The sequence below is a fragment of the Chiloscyllium punctatum genome, chromosome 42, assembly GCF_047496795.1.
Source record: "Chiloscyllium punctatum isolate Juve2018m chromosome 42, sChiPun1.3, whole genome shotgun sequence".
NCBI classification, from domain to species: domain Eukaryota; kingdom Metazoa; phylum Chordata; class Chondrichthyes; order Orectolobiformes; family Hemiscylliidae; genus Chiloscyllium; species Chiloscyllium punctatum.
This window is the reverse complement of record NC_092780.1, coordinates 44,420,397-44,433,093: the sequence shown is the minus strand read 5'-3', so window position 1 is coordinate 44,433,093 and position 12,697 is coordinate 44,420,397. Positions and strand designations below refer to the sequence as shown.

General features: G+C 44.4%; 1 protein-coding gene across 5 annotated transcripts in view; it reads left to right on the top strand.

Annotated features, from left to right (window-relative positions):
- The first annotated feature begins 813 nt into the window (after window positions 1-813).
- LOC140465922 (corticotropin-releasing factor receptor 1-like) overlaps window positions 814-12,697 on the top strand; it is a 345,472-nt gene continuing 333,588 nt past the window's right edge. For 2 of the 5 annotated variants that reach the window (XM_072561879.1, XM_072561878.1), the window contains exon 1: window positions 822-1,071. The gene's annotated coding sequence lies outside the window, so the exon portion shown is untranslated. Of the gene's footprint in view, window positions 1,072-12,697 lie in introns of all 5 variants that reach the window. The other 3 variants (XM_072561876.1, XM_072561875.1, XM_072561877.1) reach the window with 3 other exon arrangements.

Below are 12,697 nucleotides of genomic sequence, written 5' to 3'. Positions count from 1 at the left end.
GCGAGTAACAGTCAGAGACAGAGAGAGGTACAGAGACGGAGAGAGGGGAGACAGAGACAGAAAGGGGGGGCAGAGACAGAGAGAGAGGGACAGAGACAGAGAGGTGAACAGAGACAGAGAGGGAGGGACAGAGACGGAGAGAGAGGGGTGACAGACAGAGAGAGGTGACAGAGACAGAGAGAGAGGGGAACAGAGACAGAGAGAGGGACAGAGACAGAGAGGGAGGAACAGAGACGGAGAGAGAGGGGTGACAGACAGAGAGAGAGGGACAGAGACAGAGAGAGGTGACAGAGACAGAGAGAGAGGGGAACAGAGACAGAGAGAGGGACAGAGACAGAGAGGGAGGGGAACAGAGACAGAGAGAGGGACAGAGAGAGAGGGACAGAGACAGAGGTGTGACAGAGACAGAGAGGGAGGGACAGAGACAGAGAGGTGAACAGAGACAGAGAGGGAGGAACAGAGACGGAGAGGGGTGACAGAGACAGAGAGAGAGGAACAGAGACAGAGAGAGGGGAACAGAGACAGAGGTGTGACAGAGACAGAGAGGGAGGGAAGAGACGGAGAGAGAGGGACAGAGACGGAGAGAGAGGGACAGAGACAGAGGGAGGGACAGAGACAGAGGTGTGACAGAGATAGAGAGGGAGGGACAGAGACAGAGAGGTGAACAGAGACAGAGGGAGGAACAGAGACGGAGAGGGGTGACAGAGACAGAGAGAGAGGGACAGAGAGAGGGGACAGAGACAGAGAGGGAGGTGTGACAGAGACAGAGAGGGAGGGACAGAGACGGAGAGAGAGGGACAGAGACAGAGAGGGACAGAGACAGAGAGGGAGGGACAGAGACGGAGAGAGAGGGACAGAGACAGAGGGAGGGAGGGAGACGGAGAGAGAGACCGCACTCAGATCGGAGAGAGTCTGGACCGTTCCCGCGGACATTTCGGTGATAGAGACAACGGGAACAGTGGGCCGAGTCTGGGAATCCGGGAAAGGCAATCTTTCTGAAGCAGTTCCTGCTGTCCTGGGAACGCAGGAGGAGGACGAAGGGAGCGGGACAAACTGACTATCACTAACCAGGTAAGAGACTGCAGCGAGGAGCAGTGAACTAGCTGGGCTGCAGACAAAACCAGAAATATCTGTGATGGGAAACCAGAATCAACATTTCGGGTCCAGTGACCCTTCCACAAAATGGGATCTGAGTAATAATCCCTGTCCTCTCCCTAACGCACTGGACTGTGTATTTCTTGCTCCAGCCTGTCTTTGTCCTCTTTACCTCCTGATTTACAAAAGAAAAGCTGAAGCTAAAGTGCATCAATGAATTGATCGAATCGGAGGCGATCAAGCCAAGAGAACTGAGCAAACGCTGCTTGAGCGAAACAGAACAGACCAGTGATTAATGAAATATCGCAGAGAACAATTACATATATCAATAGCAGCTCAGTATGCCCAGATACAGACACCTTTCAGTAATTATCAGGCTTCACTCAATCTGCAGCAGTTGGTTTAAGCAACAGAAGATGAGAGAGGGTTGTATTTGTATTTGGGGTCTGACAAGCAGAGAGAGTTTTACCCTGATTTGTTTGGAGATAGACTTCCCGTGTTTGGAAGCTGCCAGTGCAGACACCATTTCTCCATTTGAACGGTAGGTTGTGTGTGTCGGCATTTCTGCTGGAGACAGCTTTTCCACTCTTGCTTGACTGTACTTCAAGTAGCTCCTGCTTGTTGTTTCTTTAGTCCTCAGCAATATGATCGTCACTGCTATATTTATTCTCCAGCTTCTCGCTGTTGTACATTTTACGTAGATTCCCCTGCAGCCCGCTAGTTGCTGACACAAGAAAATTGCATCCAGTCTCTTTCCCAAGTTATTGTATCACAGCAATGTCTTTTATTGTCTCTCCTCCTTCTCTCATGTTAATAGCTTTCCTTCTGTATTTTTACGTTCTCTGCCTTTTCAGTTCTCTCTTACATTTATGATTATTTCCTTTCCTTTCTTTTTTTGAAATGAACATCTTTATCGTGTATTTTCTCTGAAGTCTGTCCGTTGTTTACCCATCCAGTTGTGCCTGGTCAATATCTGTTTCTGATGTTGTTTGAAGCTCTGCCTATCCATCTTGTGTCTGACATCTCTTCTTAAAGTGAGTCAGTCTGTCTGATGCTCACTTGTCTTTTTGTCATATATCTTGTCTAATATCCTCCGACCCAAGCTTTGTCTGTCCAGTATCCTTTCCTCTTTAGTAATTGGTCATCACTGAATCACAGTATGATCTCGTGCACATGAAGGCCATTTGGTCCATGGTGTTTCTGAGCACTTTAACATTTTGCCATTCTCCTGTCTTTTCCCCACAACGCTACACATTGTTTCTATTTAAAATCATCCAATGTCCTCTTGAATGTCTTGACTCTGCCTACCTTTAGCACATTTCTAAGCAAAGCATTCCAGACCAGTGTGAAAAAGGTTATATTTCATCTTACATTTGCTTCTTTTTGCAAGGTACTTAAAACTGTGCCTCAATCCTTTCATAAATGGGAACAGTTACCCCCTCCCCTCATCTACTTCCAGGCCCATCATGATTTTTAAGCACCTATCAAATCTCCTGTCAGTCTCCTGCTCCAAGGAAAACAGTCAGAATTTTTCCAACCCATCCTCATAACTCGAGTTTCTCATCTCTGGAGTCATTATTGTAAACCTCTTCTGCACCCTCTCAAATGCACTCACATCCTTTCTAATCTTGATTCTAACCCTGATCTTGTACTCTATGCCCTTATCAATGCAGCCAAGAAAACTGTACGCTTTCTTTAACAGCTCTCCACCTTCATAAGTTCATAATGTGAGAACAGAATTAGGCCATTTGGCCCATCGAGTCTGCTCTGCCATTCAATCATGGCTGATATGCTCCTCACCCCAATTTTCCTGCCTTCTCCCCACATCCCTTCAACCCATTACCAATTAAAACTCTGATAAAACCTAAATTTATTCACTGTCACTTTGGGGTAGCAAATTCCATAGATTCACAACCCTATGGGAGAAATAGTTTCTGCTCAACTCTGTTTTAAATTTGCTGCCCCTTATCCTAAAACTATGACCTCTCATCCTAGAATGCACCACAGAGGAATCATCTGCCCCACATCTATTTTATCCGCATCTTTTATCACCCAAAGCTGTGCAGGTTAGGTCAATTGGCCATGCTCCATTTTTGAATTTGGAGGGTTATTTTTCTGATTGGAGATCTATGACCAGTAGTGTTCCATAAGAATCAGCGCTGGGATCTCTTTCGTTTGTAATAAACACAAATGATTTGATGAAAATGTTAGGATGCTCTTCGAAAGGTTGGTGTGGACTTGATGGGCTGAATGGTCTGTTTCCATGCTGTAGGGTTTCTATGAAATTAGCCATTTATTCTATGTATCTTGAATACCTTAATTTGATCTTCTGTCCATAAGACCAAAAGATTTAATAAGAGGAGAATTAAGTCATTCAGTAGATTGTCTGCTCCACACTGAGATCATGGCTGATCAGATAGAAAGGGATGTAAAAGGGGTGGAGGAGTTGCGTACTGATAACACAGAATGTCACCGCTGCATATGAAAGGCTCATGAAGCCTTATGGGTAGAATTTAGGAATAACGACTATGGTGGGCCCCTCAATAGCCATCTCAAATTAGAGGACCAGATATGTAAGCAGATCATGAAAAGATGTAAAAACAACAGGGTTGTTGTCGTGGGAGATTTTGACTTCCCCTGTACTAACTGGGATTCCTTTAGCGCCAGGATGGGGTAGAATTTGTTTGACACATCCAAAAGGGTTTCTTGAAAAAAATGTAGACAGTCCAACTAAGGAAGAGGCCATTCTGGACCTTGTTTCAGGGAATGAACCTGGCCAAGTGATAAAAGTTTCAGTTGGGGAGCATTTTGAGAACAGTGATCATAATTTCAAAATTCCCATGTTAAGGGTAAGACTGATTTTAGGATTTTAGGATTTTGAGGGAAAAGCTAATTAGGTAAGAATGGGCGAGATTAGATTGGGATCAGCAGTTTGAGGGTAAATCTACATCTGACATATAAGAATCTTTTAAAGGCAAGTTGATCAGAGTTCAGGACCAGCCTATTCTTGTAAGGATGAAGGATGGCTAAATTCAGGAGCCAAAATCAAGAAATTTTGAAGCAAAATGGAAGCATATGTAAGGTTTGGGAAACTGAAATCAGACAAGGCCCTTAAGGAACATAGAGGAAGCAAAAAGAACATAAGCAAGAAATTAGGTGGGCTAAAAGGGGCCATGAAATTTCCCTGGCAATTTCATATGTGTATTAGGAGAAAGATGATAGCTAAGGAATGGTAGGTCCACTCAAGGATAAAGGAGGGAATTTATGCGTATTGCTAGAGGAAGTAGTTGAGATCCTTGCACTATCATTCACCAAGGAAAAGGGTGTGGCTGATGGTCATATCAGAGCAGGGTTCAAAATTCACCTACTCTAGAGATGTGTAAGAAAAAGATACCTGAGCAGGTTAATTTGGAAAAATGGGTTGGACAGTCCATCCATACCCAATACCTGTGTACTGATTGTTCCCCAGATGGCTTCCAGTGCCCTGTATACTTTTAGCAAGACCTCCCTACTTCTATAATCCACTCACTTTGAAATAATGGCCAACAATCATGTGCCTTCTCTACTACTCATTGAATGTGGATTCATGCAGGAAGATTCACAAATGACTTTGTTCTGTAATTTGCTGCAATGTCAATCCATTTAAATGATATTCAGATATTCTTTCTGCCAAAGTGCACAGCTTCACATTTTCCCACACTATGTTCTATCTGCTGAGTTTTTAACCATGCAAAGGAGACTGGATACTATGGACTATTACCTTTACAAACAATGAAATTTGACAAATTGGATCCACAATTGGCTGAGTGGTAGGAAGAGGAGGGTGATGATTATGGGATGTTTTCATGAAGAACTCATGTGTCCTGAGTTCTGCAGCAATCCTTGCTGTTTGTGGTTTATATTAATGATTTAGAATTGAATATAGAAGGTTTGATCAGTAAGATCTCAGGCAATATAAACATTTTATTTATTCATTCGTGGCATGAGGGTGTCACTGGCTAGGCCAGCATTTATTGCCTATCCCAGAGAGCAGCTAAGGATCAACCACATTGCTGTAGGTCTGGAGTCACATGTAGCCCTGATCAGGTAGTGAACCGGATGGGTTTTTCTACCAATTGACAATGGTTTCACAGTCATTAATAGTCCAGCAATATGCCCGGGTGTCCTTGGAGAAGGAGCACACGGTGTTCACCAACACCCTAAGAAAAAAAAAAAGAAGAAAAAAAAAAAATAGTCCAGCAATAATACTACTAGGCCATCATCTCTCCAGTTGGTGGAGGGGGGAAAATGAGGAGGATAGCCTTAGATTGCAGGAAATTATAGACAGGCTGGTCAGTAGTGCTGATCAGTGACAAATGCAGTTCAATCCAGATAAATAAGAAGTAATGCACTTGGGAAGGACAACAAGGGAAGAGAATACAGTTAGTAATAGGACCCTGAGAAGCAGTGAGGGTTAGAGGGGACCTTGATATGTATGTACACCAGTCCCTAAAGGTAACGAGACAGGTAGATAAAGTGGTTAAGAACGTATATGGTATACTTACCTTTATTATATTTGCCATGGCATAGAGTTTAAGAGCAGGGAGGTTATGCTGAAACTGTATAAAACATTGATTAGGCCACAGCTAGTGTGCGGTTCTGGAATCCTTTTTGAAGGAGGGATGTGATAGCAGTAGAGAAGAAACAGAAGAGTGTTGCCTGGCCTGAAGTGTTTTAATTGTGCAGAGAGATTGGATAGACTGGCATTTATAGCAGCGGAGACTGAGGGGAGACATGATTGAAATTTATGAAATTATGAGTTGCATAGGCATGGTAAATGGGAAGGAATTTTCCCCTTGCTGATTAATGACCAGAGGTACAGATTTCAGGTTAGAGGCAGGAGATTTAAAGGGGATACGAGAAAATAAATTTTCACTCAGAGGGTGGTGGGAATTTGGAGCTGAATGCCTGTAATTGGGGGTAGAGACAGAAACCCTCATCACATTGATGGAGTATGTAGATGCACATTTGCAATGCCAAGGCATACAAGGCTATTGGCCAAGTGTAGGTTGATTAGATTAGAACAGTTAGATAGCTGTTTATCTATCATGGACTTGATGGGCTTAAAGGCCTCTTCTGTGCTGTAAAATGTTGAGACGCTGCTGACTCCATGTGTCATCTCTCCCCTTGAATTCCCACCCACCCATTTCTGAGTCAGCTGCAAACTTGTTGATAGAATATTCATTTTCCTTATCCAAATTATTTATGCATATTGTAAGTACTTGTGCCCCAACATTGAAAACCATTCAGCCATCTTGAAAATGATCCCCCATCTTCCTACTTTCTGTCCTCTATTAGTTACATATACAACCTCCAACAACAGGGACAGTTTTCTTATTAAGTAGACTAATTTGAGGTATCTTAACATATGCCTTCTGAAAATTCAAGAGAATTTTATCGAGACACAGGATAAGGACAGCTGGGTTACAATCAGGGGGAGGAAAGGGAACCGACGGTCAGAGCAGGGATCCCCTGTTGCCGTTCCCCTTAGCAATAAGTATACCATTCTGGATACTGCTGGTGGGGTCAGCCTACCAGGGGAAAGCCATAGTTCTCAGGTCTCTGGCACTGAGCCTGGCACTGTGGCTCAGAAGGGAAGGTGTGGGGGGGGGGGGGGGGGGGTCAATAGAAAAGCACTAGTGGTAGGGGACTCAATAGTTAGACAGATTGACAGGAGGTTTTGTCGTCAGGAATGGGACTCCCAGAAGGTATGTTGCCTCCCTGGTGCCAGGGTCCAGGATGTTGCCAATCGGGTTTACAAGATTCTGAAGGTGAGCAGCCAGAAATCATGGTACATATTGGCACCAATGATATAGCCAGGAAAGGGATTGAGGATCTGAAAAGTGACTACAGAGAGTTAGAGCTGAAGAGCAGGACAAGTAGCGTTTGCTACTGGAGCCAAGAGATAGTGAGATGAGGAACAGTCAGTGAATGCAGCTTAACAAGGCTGGTACAGGAGGGAGGGCTTCAGATACCTTGACCATTCGGATACCTACTGGGGAAGGTGGGTCCTGTACATGAAGGATGGGTTGCACCTGAACTGGAGGGGGTACAAATGTCCTGAGTGGGAGATTTGCTCATGCGATTCGGGAGGGTTTAAGCTAGTTTGGCGGCGGGGAGAGGGGATATCAGAGCCACATGTCTGAGAGGGGATCAGTTGCAGACAGGACAATGACAGGATATATTGAATCCATCAGGAAGGTTTCTCACATGGTGAAACAAAGGGATCGGTTAAAGTGTGCCTGCTTTAATGCAAGGAGTGTCCGGAATAAGCCTGATGAACTTAGAGCATGGATTAGTACTTGGGGCTACGATGTTGTGGCCATAACAGAGACGTGGGTTTCACAGGGGCGGGAAAGGTTACTTGATGTTCCAGGGTTTAGAATGTTTAAAAAGAACAGGGAGGGTGGAAAAAGAGGAGGGGGTGTAGCATTGCTAATCAGAGAGTGTATCACAGCTACAGAAACAAAGGTTGTTGAGGCAGGTTTGTCTACTGAGTCAGTGTGGGTGGAAGTTAGGAACAGCAAGGGAACAGCCACTGCATTGGGGGTTTTCTACAGACCACCTAATAGCAGTAGAGAGATTGAAGATCTCATAGGCGGGCAGATTCTGCGAAAATGCAAAAGTGGCAGGGTTGTTGTTATGGGTGATTTTAACTTTCCCAATATCAACTGGAACCTCCTAAGTGCAGATGGAGCCGTTTTTGTCAGGAGTGTTCAGGAAGGTTTCCTTACTCAGTATGTAGACAGACCAATGACGGGAGAGGTCATTTGGTGTTCAGCAACGAGCCAGGACAGGTGTCAGATCTCGCAGTGGGAGAGCACTTTGGTGAAAGTGATCACAATGGCCTCACATCTAGCATAGCTTTGGAGAGTGAAAGAAGCAGTTACTGAGGGATGATATTTAATTGGGGAAAAGGAAATTATGATGCTATCAGACAGGAATTGAGAAGTACAGACTGGGAGTAATTGTTCCACAGAGAGGGCACAGCAGACATGTGGAGACTATTTAAGGAGCAGTTGTTGCGAGTGATGCACAAATTTGTTCCTCTGAGACAGTAAGAAGGGGTAAGATTAAGGAACCTTGGATGACGAGAACAGAGGAACTTCTCATCAAAAGGAAGAAGGTAGCTTACGTAAGGTGGAGGAAGCAATGATCTAGCACACCTTTGGAGGATTACAGACTTGCTAGAAAGGAGCTCAGAAATGGACTGAGGAGAGCCAGGAGGGGGCACGAGAAAGGCTTGGCAAGACGGATTAGGGAGAACCCAAAGGCATTTTACTCATACGTGAGGAATAAGAGAATGATCAGGGAGAAGGTAGGGCCGATCAGGGATAGCAGAGGGAACTTGTGCATGGAGTCTGAGCAGATAGGGGAAGCCCTAAGTGAGTTTTTTGCTTCAGTTTTCACCAAGGAAAGGGACCCTATTGTGAATGAAAACTTTGAGGAGCTGGGATACAGTCTTGACCAGATCAAGATTGATGAAATTGATGTGCTAGAAACTTTGGAAAACATTAAGATTGATAAGTCCCCAGGGCCAGATCAGATTTATCCTAGGCTGCTCCGGGAAGTGAGAAAGGAGGTTGCTAAGCCACTAGCGAGGATATTTGCCTCCTCACTCTCCACAGGGGTCGTACCGGAGGATTGGAAGGAGGCGAATGTTGTTCCACTTTTCAAGAAGGGTAATAGGGAAATCTCTGGCAATTACAGACCAGTCAGTCTTACGTCAGTGGTCAGCAAAGTTGTGGAAAGAATTCTGAGGGATAGGATTTATGACTGTTTGGCAAAGCATAGTGTTATTAAAGGCAGTCAGCATGGCTTTGTGAGGGGCAGGTCATGCCTCACAACTCTTATTGAGTTCTTTGAGGAGGTGTCAAGACAGGTCGACGATTGTTGAGCAGTGGATGTGGTGTATATGGATTCTAGCAAGGCATTTGATAGGGTTCCCCATGGTAGGCTCATTCATAAAGTCAGGAAGTATGGGATACAGGGAGATCTGGCTATCTGGATTCAGAATTGGCTGGTTAACAGAAGGCAGAGAGTGGTTGTAGGTGGAAAATATTTTGCCTGTAGGACAGTGTTTAGTAGGGTCCCACAGGGCTCTGTTCTTGGGCCTCTGCTCTTTGTAGTTTTTATAAATGACTTGGATGAGGAGGTTGAGGGTGGGTTAGTAAATTTGCAGATGACACAAAGGTTGGACGTGTCGTCGATAGTATAGAGGGCTACTGTAGGCTGCAGCATGACATAGACAGGATGCAAAACTGGGCTGAGAAGTGGCAGATGGATTTCAACCTGGATAAATGTGAAGTGATGCATTTTGGAAGGTTGAACTCGAATGCTGAATATAGGATTAAAGACAGGATTCTTGGCAGTGTGGAGGAACAGAGGGATCTGGGTGTGCAAGTACATAGATCCCTCAAAGTTGCCACCCAAGTGGATAGGGTTGTTAAGAAAGCATATGGTGTTTTGGCTTTCATTAACAGGGGGATCGAATTTAAGAGCCGCGAGATCTTACTGCAGGCCTACAAGTCCCTGGTGAGACCACACTTGTGTCCAGTTCTGGTTGCCCTACTGTAGGAAAGATACAGAGGCTTTGGAGAGGGTGCAAAGAAGGTTTAGATTAGATTACTTACAGTGTTGAAACAGGCCCTTCGGCCCAACAAGTCCACACCAACCCACCAAAGCGCAACCCACCCAGACCCATTCCACTACATTTACCCCTTCACCTAACACTACGTGCAATTTAGCATGGCCAATTCACCTAACTGTGAATTGGACTGTGGGAGGAAACCAGAGCACCCGGAGGAAACCCACGCAGACACGGGGAGAATGTGCAAACTCCATGCAGTCAGTCGCCTGAGGTGGGCATTGAACCCGGGTCTCTGGCGCTGTGAGGCAGCAGTGCTAACCACTGTGCCACCGTGCCGCCCACAGGATGCTGCCTGGACTGGAGGGCTTGCCGTATGAAGAAAGGTTTAATAAACTCGGACTTTTCTCTCTGGAGAGAAGGAGGAAGAGAGGAGACCTGATCGAGGTGTACAAAATAATGAGAGGAATAGATAGAGTCAATAGCCAGAGACTTTTCCCCAGGGCAGGATTGACTGGTACGAGAAATCATAGTTTGAAGATATTGGGAGGAAGGTATAAAGGAGACATCAGAGGTAGGTTCTTTATGCAGAGAGTTGTGAATGCATTACCAGTTGAGGTGGTGGAAGCGAAGTCATTGGGGACATTTAAGCGACTGCTGGACATGCACATGGATAGCAGTGAGTTGAGGGCTGCATAGGTTAAGTTACTATATTTTACATTAGGATTAAGTCTCGGCACAACATCGTGGGCCTAAGGGCCTGTTCTGTGCTGTACTCTTCTATGTACTATGTTCAAATTCTATTAAATTTGTCAGGCAGGATTTCTCGTTCATGAAGCTGTATCACTTGCTTGATCACATTATGATTAGATTAGATCCTTTTGGCCCCAACAGTCCACACCGACCCTCTGAAGAACAACCCATTCAGACCCATTTCACTCTGACTAATGCACCTAACACTATGGGCAATTTTGCATGGCCAATTCACCTGGCCAGCACATCTTTGGACTATGGGAGGAAACCCACGGGAAAAATGTGCGAACTCCACACAGACAGTCACCCGAGGCTGGAATTGAACCTGGGACTCTGGTGCTATAAGACAGCAGTGCTAAACCACTGAGCCACAGTGTATTTCTAAATATCACCTGTCAGTTCAGTCACCCTTAATGACTTAAGTAGAGGTACACTCAGGTCTGATTACTCCTGAACCCCGTTTAGAATTGCAGCCCCTATCTTATATTCCCTTTCTAACTTCTTCTGACCAAAATGCATCACCTCACATTTCGCTGCTCTGCCATTCAATAAGATCATGGCTAATCTGTGGTTTCACTCCATATGCCTGCCTTGGGCTTCTCTCTCTTGATAGCCTTGCTTAATAAAAAAAATTGTCTATCGCAGATTTAAATGTAGCCTTTGAATTAGCTTTGACCACCATTTGAGGAAGAGAGTTCTAAACTCCAACCATGCTTTGCATGTAGAAGTCCTTTCTGATATCTCTCCTGAGTAGAAATGATCAGCCACTAATTCTCAGATGATGTCCCTTGGTTCAAGAAACTGCAACCCCGTGGAAATAGTGAATCTTTATCTACCCTGTATTTCCCTGTTAATGTTCTGAAGACTTTGATGAGATTAACCCTTAACCTTTTGAATTCTAGAGAATGAAGGCATAATTTGTATATTCTGTCTTCTTAATGTAACCCCAAAATCCAGATCTCATCCTTGTAAACCTGCACTGAATTCTCTCCAGGGCTAAACCATCCTTGTTAAGGTATGGTGCCTAGATCTGCTCAGAGTGCTTTAAGTGGTGTCTAACTATGCTTCTGTAGAATTGCAGTACAATGTCTGCATCCCAATCCTCCAACCCTTTAGATATGAGGGCCAGCATTCCTTTGGACTTCTTAACTATTTTCTGCAATTGTTTGTGCCATTTCAAAGAGCCATGCACCTGAACCCCTGAAACTCTTTGAACATCCATTGTATTTAACTTCATGCCTTCTAAAAAATATTCAGATTTATCCTTTTCCAGCCTGAAATAGATAACCTCATGCTTGCTTATATTAAAATTCAACTGCCACAAACTATTTTTTTAGAATCCCTACAGTATGGATTCATTTGGCCCAACAAGTCCACAACAACCGTCTGAAAAGTATCCCACCCAGACCCATTCCCTTACCCTATTATTCTACATTTCCCCTGATTAATGCACCTAGCCTACACATCCCTGAACACTATGGGCAATTTAGCATGGCCAATTCACCTAATCTGTACATCTTTGGACTGTGGGAGGAAACTAGAGCACCCAGAAGAAACCCACATAGACATGGGGAGAATGTACAAACCCCAAACAGACAGTCACCTGAGGCTGGAATCAAATCTGGGTCCCTGGCGCTGTGAGGCAGCAGTGCTAACCACTGAGCTCCTGTGCTGCCCAATCATCAATATTTTGTTCTAATTTTACGTTATCGTCAACACTCAACAATGTGCCGAATTTTGTGTCATGAGCAAATTTGGACATTTGACTTTTTAATGCCATTACCCAAGTGGCTAATGAATATTATGAATAATTGAGGCACCAACACAGATCCCTGCAGGACATCACTAGTCATGTCCTGCATTTTGATTACTTACCCATTATTCCAACAGTCTGTTTCCTGTCACTCAACCAATTTCCTATCTGTGTCGGTAATTTGCCTTTAATTACATGGGCTTCCACCTTAGCTAACGGTCTCTTATATGGAACCTTTTCAAAAGCCTTCTGGAAATCCATATAAATAACATCGACCAACATACCTCTGTCCCTCTTTGTGAACTCTCCAAAAAATTTGCTGAAGTTTGTCAGGCATGACCTCCCCTTCATGAATCCATGTTGATTCTCCCTGATTAACCAACATTTTTAAAGCTGATCAATTACCTTATCCTTCATTATGGACAGCAATAACGTTTTCACCACAGATGTTAGGCTGACTGGTTTGTAAT